Source organism: Lampetra planeri, chromosome 19 (assembly GCF_965212315.1).
Source record: "Lampetra planeri chromosome 19, kcLamPlan1.2.h2, whole genome shotgun sequence".
Lineage (NCBI taxonomy): Eukaryota > Metazoa > Chordata > Hyperoartia > Petromyzontiformes > Petromyzontidae > Lampetra > Lampetra planeri.
Window position 1 is genome coordinate 3,167,561 of NC_136125.1, and position 11,348 is coordinate 3,178,908.

An 11,348-nucleotide genomic window follows, 5' to 3' on the forward strand; every position below is an offset into this window, starting at 1 on the left:
TGTGATTGAGGAAGTGAATGCGGCGGTCTCGCCTTGCTCCCCGCCGTGCTCTGCTTCGGGATTGGAAGCCTTAGTGCCACTGGGTTTGGAGTAAAATGTGTGCAGAGCAGTTGCGTGTTTGTCGCTGCCACATTCCTCGCACTTGATAGCTGCCTTGCAATTCCTTGCAAGGTGGTTTGTAGAAGCACAGCATTTGAAGCACTCTCCAAAGTAGTTCAGCATGTTATTCCACTCTTCCAATGGCTTCCTCCTGAACTAACGGCATTTCTGGAGGGAGTGAGGTTTTTTCTTGGCGGTGGTTGCCTGGAAGGAGTTTGCGAATGTTGTAGGAGAGACCTCAGTCTTGTGTACGGCAATTGGCACTCTTGCTGTTCCTCGTTTCGCCATTGCTCTTTCCATTCTTGGGAGATCTGGACTGGAAATCCCCGTGGTGCCAAACATAAAACTCGGGTCATTTCTGGTCTTAGCCAGGTTGCAGATAAACTTTGAGAAAAAAAAAAGAATGGGGGGAATGCAACCTGGTGCTCTGACTTGTATCTTGAACCCGCTGTTCTCCATTTTTCCTGCACATCAAATGGCAATTTCTCTACGATGGGGTTCACGCCATGGTAGGTATTTAAGAAAATGAGATCTGGTAAGTAGGGATCAGCCTGGGCTGATTCAAGCTCCATCAAAAGATCTCCAAGCTCTTGTAACCTTTTATTGTCCCTACCAGAGATTTTTGGAAAGTTCTGCAACTTCTGGAAGAGAGCCTTGTCAATGGTTTCTGGGCTACCATAGCACTCCTCGAGCCTCTCCCACACCGCATGCAGGCTTGAGGCAGGGTCGTCTATGTTTGCCGACCGGATCATTTTGCATACTCTGCAGATTCGTTTCCTAACCATTTCACCAACAGGTAGAGTTCTTCACTTGCAGAGATGTCTGAATTTCTGACTGCATTCCTGGTGAGTTGATCACGGTCATTGACAGGTATCTGAGTGCCAAACTCACTCCAGTTATCTTCCTTATCCAGATTGGCTGCTGCTTCGAGCACCTCTGCTTGGGCCCTTGCAGCAGCTGCATCTTTTTTGAGCTCTAGGGTACTTAGCTTAGCATCCAGCTCAATTTTCTTCCGTGTGGCAGTAGCCACTAATATATTCTCTTGCTCTCGTGCAGCAGCAGTTGCTAATATACTTTCTTGCTCTGCGAGCTCTGCTTTCCTCCGTGCGGCAGCAGTTGCTATGCTTGTGTCTTCTTGTATGTGGGCCTTTTCAATTAGCATAGCTTCCTCTTCAGCCATGTCGGCAATGTGGGCGTTTGCTGCTTCTGCTGCTGCGCGTGCCTGAGCTGCTGCCATACTAGTAGATGATGTCTTTGAGTGTGTTGAGTCTTTAGATCTTGTGGTGGACCTGGATGAGACATAGTGCTGAGATCGTGTCTCTCTTAAGCCCTCCACACGGTCCATTGCATCTTGTATCACTGCATGCACATTATCATCGAGCAGTTCAAGGAAGTGCTCTTGCGTGTGCACTCCCTCAATGCCCTCATCTGTTTTCACCTTCATCAGGAGGGAGATGTATTTATTTGCCAGCAGCTTGTAGCTTGAGCTGCTCACCTTCACTCGCTGGATGGCCCACTGAATTGAGGCCACTGTGTCTGAGGCGTTTGAAGCTTCAGATATATCTGCTTTAACCCGGTCCCATACACTTTGTATCCTGGCATCAAGGTCTTGCTTCTCAGCAGCATAGCTTTCCAAGGCCCGTTGTGTCAGCCTGACCTCTCTTTGGGGCCTTGAACTCCCTTGGTCCTCTTGAGGCAGGATGGGAAGTCCTGGATTGCTTAGATCACTTTCTTCAGCATCTCTCCCTGCTGAACTGTGGCTTTCCATGCTGTGATGCTTGCAACACGATTTTAATGTAGAGCTCCTTGCTTGCTGGAGGCTGACTGCTTAAGAGCTCCTTGCTTGAGGAGCTGGTTGGGAGCTTCAAGAAGAGTGTCTTTTTACTGTCTCGGCCTCGCTGTGTGCTGCGTTGCACCGCTAGCTGAGTAGTTAACCTCGCGTCCAATAAACCCTCAAAGCCAGGGTGAACATCCGACTCCAAACGTCATTTATTGAATTGAACGAGGTAAAACTGGTAAGAAAACAGCACAGATACAGAATCTGTTAATACCCGGAAATACCATCACAATGAATGAACACCACAGCATCATAACATTGTCTTAGATAACATGTTTCTCAACAATAGATCCTGGATAGACCAGGCACCTACATTACCACTGAATAGCTATACAAGAGCATACGCTGCTTTGTTACATAAAGGCACGTCGTGTATTCATCACACTGCACCCCAAATGTACAGTATTACACATAACACTAAATTGTGGATGAGATATTTAATCATCCTTGATCTCAGGATCGCAATATAGTTACTTGGGTACAAGTTTGACTCGACTTATTCGATTACAAGGAACATTCACAAAAAGGAAAGTTGCAGGCTTCGTTGTTAACTAGGCCTCGTATTTATCATAACAATTTAACAGCATTATAAAGGCATTTACAGCATTATAACGGTCATTCTAACATGAAAACAGCATTCCCAGTATTATAAGAACATAAATGAACTTACAGACAATGCTTCTTAAAGTCCCACAATGGACAATTACAGCTGTCTTCACTGGGATGCAATTTGTGCCGCCATCTTGAATTCTGTGTAATGGCTGCCTCCAGCCTCGTGGTTGAAACTGTCAAATCGTAACTTGCTGGTCACGTGACCAAACTTAGCATCAAAAACAGGAAATTCCTGTGTACATACGCCTCACATCTGCCGCGGGGCAAGACACCTGTCGTGAGGCAGAACAAAGAGCCTCGGTAACCTTGAAGATTGCACGCGAGCGGTGCACGTGTGGTTTGCACGAAACAAAATGCTGCTCAATCAAAAAAAATCAGAGGTTCTGCTGGTTGGCACTCAGGCTCAGGCGAGAACATGATGGGAGGATCAGGTGTGATGATCACAGACACCGGGATTCAGTTTTCTACTGATCATAAGAGCCTCGGCACCATACTCGACCAGAATAAGTTGTTTGATCACCACGTGCAAAATATAGTCAGATACTGCAATTATCACATCCGGGCTCTACAATACTATCGAGTCACGGTGGCGTATACCATTGTATTGACAAGGCTCGATTATTGCAACTCACTCTTCTACGGGATGTCTGGCAAAAACTTTCCCAAGCTGCGGCGTGTAGAACATTATCTGCCACGTGTCGTGATGAGTATTGCAAGATCCGACAATGTCCGTCTGGTGCTCACCGCGCTACATTAACTTCCTTGCCACAAATGATATTAACAACGAAGTGGTTTATCATGTGAAAATGTATAGCAGCCAAATACTCTAAACGCGATTACAAGGGCTAATTAGAGTATTTGGAAGAGGATGAGGACGTGTAAACTCCAAATATACGGGCGTCAGGGTTGGGATCGAGCCCACGACCTGTATACCAGGTTAGGCAGTGAACAACTTGTAATGTTACACACTCAACACGCACAATGCAAATGTTCACATTGCCGTGTGCATCAAGCCGTCCACTCATGAACGTTAGACAGATGCCTAGGTGGCAAAGCATTAACGTTAAAGTGGCAGGCTGGGAAATCAGTGTCAGGGGCGAGCTCTGGGTGTGAGTGCGGTCGTGTGGGAAGAGTGGAGACTGGGGTTTTGTGTTGAGGTGAAATTAAAAATGAAGTGTACACACACGAAATAGAGAGCCACTTAGCATACTTTAGTACAATAACATGGGCAGAAATCATGTAGAATTAGTGAAACAAAGAGAGAGGGGTTGATAATTTCAAACCCAGGAATGCAACCCTATTTCCCATAAGGTATACTGTATTATTATTAGAAAAAAAATTGTCCAACACGGCATTTTCCAACCCCCTGCATTGGGCAAGGTCTGCCTGTACTGCAGTTTTGGTAATAAACCTGGGCTGACTGAGACATTTATCTGGGTTTGGTCTCCAGTGGAAAAGGTGGCGACCCTCACTCATCCACCCACATTCCCTCCACATTTAGAAATATGCGTTCAGATTATTTGGCTATCATATTTTCACGTGATAAGCCACTTCGTTCAGCTATCATTTGTGCCCAGGTTACTTCTGAAAAAGAGATAATAGTTCAGTATGCTTTACCTGGTAAAATAAAATAGTAAAAAAAATATAAACACGCCAAAATAGTATTGTTTATTCATTTATTTCGTCATAAAATGCACGAGTCATCGCTCATAAATGTTTTAAAGTAAAAAAGTTTAATCTGAACAAATAGGATGCTTCCTGATTGTGTAGGAACTGTGATAACCAGTGTTTAAATTCACAACAGCGAGCAACAGGTAGCCGGTATGAATCCCTGTGCAAAAGTAATTTCACATTCACGCTTTTATTTAAAAAAAAAATTATAATCTAGCAATAAGGCTAAGTAGTGTGAGTTTGATCTCCTAGCCATATGACGCAAATGGGACAAACCGAACCTCAAAAGGTCAAAACTAAGCCAAACGCCAAGGCCCTTCAACACACTTGACAGGAAAAAATATTTCCAGCATCATCCCATGCATCAGAGATGGACAGCATCGTTTAATTTATGTTTACGTTTAAGCCATTCACCTACAATTAGTCTAGCATGCAGTCAGTATCAATTCACAAATACACCAGGATGTCATTATAACGTGTTTGAATAGACTCAAGACACTCCTACAGTGTTATATAGCGGTGTTAAGTAAATATTGAACAGTCCAGGGCCAAGGACCGGAGCCCTGTGATTCTCCAGAAAAGGACAACAAATAGATTCAGATTTTTCCCAAAACATATACAAAATTAGGTCGGTCAACGAGGTATGGATGAAATTGGTCAGATCATTTTTCATTAGAGTGATCTGGTTTGACCCGCTGAGTTTTACCTGAGTACCAAAGTAATTTTACAGTGCCTTCGTTTCTCTTGAGCCTGATGAACTTTCTTCTGCTGCTGCTGCCAAAATATCATAGGTCTGTAAAGTGGTTACTCAGCCATCTGCCCCGTGCGTGTAGAATCTGGTTAACTTTTCTCATCCCGGAATTTCCAGAGTTTTCTAGCACCACACCGTGTTCATTCTTGGGTGCTACACGTGAAAGACTATCCATCAATGGAGGAATTTCAAATCTATGTCCACGAAACACGGAGACGTACAACATACTTTTTGTACATTGTTGGGACAAGTGCCTTTATCGAAGCACCAAATGAGGTGTGCAAGACACGTGAGTGGGGGGGGGGACCACACTTAAGTCACGTGTAGAATACCCATGTGCAGTGGCAGCAGGGTGCCTGTACACAACAACCATGCATTTAGGCTGTGCAGTTGAAGTGTTCTTCACTCGTGCACATGTATTTCCTCCAGACACTCCGGTTTCCCGCATACGTACTAAAACAAAGTCACCAGGGTTGAATATGACCAAGCAGTACACGCTACAGTCTAAGGCTTTGCTGAATTAAAAAAAAGTCTAAAGTCAAGTCATGGGTCAAATCAAGCAAGTATGGGATTGTACTCAACTCTGATGATGGTCTTGAGCCAGTGTTGACAATTCTACATTCCCATGGTGGGGGTCAGTCTACCCATTGGACAATCATTATTGAATTTTCACAAAGTGGTGCTTATTTTATTTTCCCCCAGAGGAATGCTTGGCTTAGATGACCCCAGACTAGAATTTGACCTAATCACTTTCTTCTGTCAAGTGCTCTTAACTTACCGCAGCACCACCTAGCTGGACTGTTTTGCGTTTACAATTTGTTGAAATCGACCACGTTACAGCACACATGAGCCGCGCGCCTTCTGGGCGTGCGCGAAACAGTAGCGCGCCAACGCGCATCACAAGGATTCAGCTCCCCTTGTGCAGCAGGGCAGCCGTGGCCAGCGCCACCTCCTGACTTCTCCACACAGCCTCAAGGCAAGCCACACCTCGGGGCAATACACGTCCTCGCCACTGGCCAGTGGAAGTTCGCTCCGCAATTGGGCGGGGCTTCTCACCGTGCTTCCATCAGAGTAACACCGTTGCGACAGCGTGCAGTGTTTAACCCTCTGGCCGTTTGGCTGAAGAACGTGCTGTCCACCTTGGTGGTTGACGTGACTAAAGATCTCTGCTCCTACTCGGTTGGATGATGCTGATGATGGGAAGTGCCTTCCCTCCGTCTCACTGGTGGAGGTGTTAGGTCCATATCCCTGCTCCTTTCTTGGCTTCACGGCATCTGGGCTGGGCTGTGAAGGTTCGCTGGTCGGAGTGACCTGTGGGTCCACCGTGGAAAACTCCAGGTTCTCCAAGCCAAGGTCGCTGCTCATCTCCGGTGTGTGAATGCACGAACTACCTGCAATGGGGTCGTCATTGACACCATGCTCAACGTTTTATGAAGTTTAGGCAACGTATTATGTGAGTGGTATTTTGCATGTATTTAGGCCAGGGGTCGTCAAACTTTCAGAGAAGAAGAAGAGCCATTGTTTTTAGTTTTTTGTCTTTGACCAAAATAGTTCGAGAGCCAGATCACAAGCAAGGCGACTTGTACACAAACACAGCAGCAGGTATACAGCAGATGACAAACAAATTCTGACTTAAATAAACAAAACAGGTGATGGAATAAACTGCGTCTATTTAGTTCCCCCCCCCCCCCCTTAGCTATTCTTTCACAATAATTTGACTGTACATGTTGTCATCAAGATATTCAATAGTGACCAATTCCCTGCCATATTTAATCAATTATGTTGTCGGAAATTTATGTTTAAGAATTTTTTTTACAAAAAACGGCTACCCGCATGGGGGCAGCCAAAGAACCACAAGGGGGAGCCAAAGAGTCACCGCATGCAGCTCCGGAGCCTCAGGTTTCCGACTCCCTAATTTAGGGCAAGGGGGAAAAAGTGCAGCCTTGAAATTGCTTCCTCGTGCCACTGCAATGGCCCCTTATAGAGGGTACTCGAGTTCCTGGCAATCGAATAGTCTGGCCTACCAGTTGGGCGATAGAGTGCTCTGGCCTACCAGTTGGGCGATAGAGTGCTCTGGATTGACTCAGCCCTTCATACCTATAAGGTTGATACACTGAGTACTGTAGCACTTTCTGGGAAGTCGACAATGATTGTCCAATGGATGGGCTCATCACTGCCATATAAATGTAGAATTTCCACCATGCCCCAAAGAAGATATTTGCACCATGCTCGTTTGAGCAGAAAACAACGTTTGATTTTGACGAAGTTGAAATCACTAAAAAATAGTTCATGCAGAAACATCTGTGACTGAGATATTGTCAGGGTAATCGAGTTTTCAGGTCCATACAGCGTACACCCGTTTGAATAGGAGCAAAAATAAATTGTAAATTTTGACGTAAAGCTTTCGTGACTGAAGGAATTAATATTCTTTGGGTCTTTGAACCGATCTACGTGACTTTACCGAAAGACCCAAATAATATAAATTGTCAATTTGTTTGTGTTTCTCCCTTGTGATGGGACTTTGTAGGATGAACGTTGAGATTTATAAGGGTACGGGGTGATCAATAAGGTCTGAGTTGGTCTGTAATAAGATAGCCACTGATAAGGGGTTGACTGGTATGAAGTCAGATTAACATGAGATAAACGTCTTTCCAGGTAGACATTGTTTTCTTTAAGTAATTTTATTGAACAATTCATTCGTCGTGTGTGGTGAAGTAACGTGTCGGAACTTTCACCACTTCCAAAACAAAATCTCGCCAGTGTTGAAGAGTAGACAATGGACTATAGGGGATCTCTAGAGCTCCCTCTAGTGTTGTCCCTTCCGCCAGCAGTTACATGAGCTAGCAATTGCAGGGCTGTATCTTGACCTTTTATTCAATAGATCGTTTCCTATTGAATGCACGACTATAATCAGAAAACAAATGATAATAATTCTGGAGTATTATAAGTGCAGACAATGTATCCGTCACATATCTATCTCTTATTGCTTAGTCAAGGTGTGAAGGCTCCTTGATTCCCCATGCAATGAAGGTAGTAATCGTTCCTTGCAGAACCGTGTCGCCGTCTAATAGACACGTGTCAAATGATGCTGTTAATTTCACCATTGCTATGGGATTATTATTTTAAACAACTGAATCCAATTGTTTAATATAGTAGTTTGCTTGCATTAATATAGAAGTACCTTCAGTTTTAGTTGGTTGTATTAATCTAGAATTAATATCGAAGCCTCTCATGTTTTCAATACAATGTTTCTTTACTTATTTTATGTTCGTGTAATTTTAGTGAAGCGTCTTGAGTTACAGGAGCACATTAGATGCCATCGGTATTTATTTACGCGGGTAATACATATTCAACCTTCAGCTGTTTTACAAGAATGACTGACGGAGGACCTTGGTGACAAAAATGGGAATTTACAGCCGTGAATAGATCAAAAACGTTCACAGACCGAGAAGTAACATCTTTTGGGTGGAGAACAACATTCAAGTCATGCACCACTCAAGCCACACGGCGAATTAGAACAACAATTCGCGCGGAGTTCGCTCACCACGTGTGCAAAAGTAGGGATATCTTAAGTCATGGAATGAGTTTTTAAAAAGCCAGGGAAGGGCAGGGCAGGGAAGGGCAGGGCTGTCCATAGGGAAGGGGGTGTAGGGCCCAGGGCAAACTCCACCGTGTGCCCCACCCCCGATGCCTTCAAACTAAGTATTACATCTGACACAGTGACATCAAAGGGTGGGGCCTGGTGCGATCGCCTCGATTATGCCATACCCTAGGGACGGCTCTGGGCAATTGATGGATTTAACACAGGGTGTGAATGTGTGCGCTGTGTGGTAGGTCTTCCTATTGCAAGGGGTGCTTTGCAAAGACTCACAGCAGCGGCCATCAAGCAGATGTGCGGCGGCCATCTCCGAACGGGTCGGAGGGCGCTGCGGCTGCCGGAGGAGACAGCGCACGGCCTCCTCCGCCTGGAGGAAGACTGGCAGCGCCAAGACGTGACCACAGGGCATGGGGCCCAGGGCGCAGGCCTCGGAGGCCACGAAGTCGCGAACGGCCCACAAGTCTTGGCCCAGCTGCAGACCTCCCTGCACACTGGTGGGACGCCACACTTTTGGTTCATCACCGGTGCCAGTCGGACGGAATGTCAAGATGTCCGTTCTCCTCTCAGTGGCAGTGTTGACGAAAGCTCGTTTTGTTTTTAATGAAGCCCCGCTACTTGCAGTGTAGGTTCACCAAAACAGACGATTGGGATCTGCACTGTGTATGTTACAACAACAAATAGGTAGAGGTTCAGCAATGCAATTGCTTGTTCACACCACTTCTGGCGGTAGGGCCTCCACATGCGGGAAATTAAGACAGCTGTGATGCCGCCGCCACGAAGCCGCTCGGTGGGCGCCCCACCCCCGACCTCGCCACCACCAAGTGACGGAGCCGACCCCCGTGTCCCCCCACCTCACCTCACATAAACACACCCGCACGCATTTCCCCCCCCCCCATAGAGCTCCGAGGGGAAGTCACCTGGCCGACCGGTTTTAATCCGAGAAGCCCTTATCGGGATAACTTTCACGGTTTCCTGCGACCAGGGAATTGGACGACCTCCCCCGATGCTACTTCGCGGCGCTGTGACCGGCATTAAGATTGCATGGTCGCGGCGAGGGGCCACTCGGCCACTGCGGTTGAAACGCACCCCCCACACCCACGCACGTATCGACGAGGCAGGCAGCGGAGGGACAGGACGGCATAATTAGCATGACAACAGGGGCTCTTGCGCGTAGTCGCTGATGTTTAGGATAATTACGCTCGAGCGCGTAGGCGCTATTATTAGGGAAATTAGGGAAATTAGGGAAGTTAAAGGGTAAAAGATGGAATTACGAATAAGCGGAGGTACGCGGAGGTCCGTGCATAAAATCCCACGGCAAGCCTTTGTGATGGACACCGTGACCTAATTGGCATGACAAAGGCATGCACCGGTGCAGTCAAGCCGACCACCGCATAAACGCGGGAAGGAGCGAAGAGTGCTGGGGGAGGCGGAGCCCTGGGACGGGGAGATAGGATAAAAAGCGAAGGTAGGAAGGTAGAGGGGATCTCACTCCAAGAAGCCAGCGGTCAAGGCGGCTCCCAGCTCTGCCCTCCGGTCGTCCGTGCGACGTGTCCAGACGAGCATCGAGGAAAAGCCACAGGACGCCGAATACTTCAAACCGTGAGTAACAAGGTGAACTAGTATCGTAAGGAGATAAATCGGGAATAGGCATAGAGGTATCAGCGTAGGCCAGCCTCGTCGATTCATACTGACTTAACAGTAAAGTGCAGTCGCCGAGAATAAATCATTAATAGCTGATCGTGGCCTCGTGTGATCTCGCTGAGAAGTGTGCATGCGTGTGGTGCTGTGTATACAGTGGCTCGCCACGTGGGAGCGCTGCGCAGAGCGGCCCGAGGGAAGGGGCTGCATTTGGAGTGCGCGGCACTGTGTATACGTATACTCGCAGTGAATGAGTGCTGCGTGAAGCTGCGTAAGAGGGAGTATGGCGTTTGATTAATGATGCTGTGCGTACGTACGCTCGCAGCGTGGGAGTGCTGCGCGAGAATGTAGGAGTAGGGGCGTCGCGTTCGAATGCCGGCGAAACCCTAGCGGGTATTAGGGCGGTGCGGTAATCCAAACGGAATAGGGGATGCAGGCGGGGGAGACCCCGGGGGCCAACGGCCCCCATACAGCCTGTCTATAGGATATTTGGCCTTCTCTTCCAGACTGGCCAGACCTCTGAGAAGAGAGGTGGGAGTACTCACACTTTACCTTATCTGAAACCAAAAAAAACTTGTATTTTACCAGGTAAGTTACCATTGAGTTGTACTGCTCTTATTTCAGAAGCAACCTGGCCACAAATGATTGCTCAACGAAGTGGCTTATCATGCGGAAATTTAGAGCAGCCAAAAACTCTAAACGGGTGATGTTGATTCTAAATGTGGAGGGAAAAACCGAAGGACCCAGAAAAAAATCCACGTGATCACAGGGAGAGAGAACGTGCAAACTCAGGGTCAGGATGGAACCCACGAGCTGCTGTATACCAGTCGAGGTATTTAACATCTCACCACTGTGGCCCCCGTGGTGAGATGTTGGCCAGACACCTCCAGCTGACCATCCCACAAACCCGATCCCTCCAAGTTTTTCCGCCGCTACCTGAAGACGATCCTGCTGCGCACAATGTGCTCCATCCAGGCGTGCAGCAGAGCGGAGCAGGCGAGGCCCATGGGCTGCGCCTGTCTGTCGGCCTCCAGTGGCCGAAGAGCCTCGGCCACCGGTCGCAGAACGGTAGCCACCAGGGCCAGCACGTACGCACTAGGCCCCTCCGCACACCCAGCACCTATGGACGTGCGAAGCGCTCA

The 11,348-nt window shown here is 47.4% G+C and overlaps 1 long non-coding RNA gene across 1 annotated transcript; it reads right to left on the bottom strand.

Annotated features, from left to right (window-relative positions):
• Positions 1-2,073: 2,073 nt before the first annotated feature.
• On the bottom strand, positions 2,074-9,287 carry LOC144723960 (uncharacterized). The gene is made up of 2 exons (XR_013586427.1): positions 8,842-9,287; positions 2,074-6,361 (listed from the first exon to the last, which is right to left on the bottom strand). It is a non-coding gene; the product is annotated as an uncharacterized LOC144723960 (long non-coding RNA).
• Positions 9,288-11,348: the final 2,061 nt, after the last annotated feature.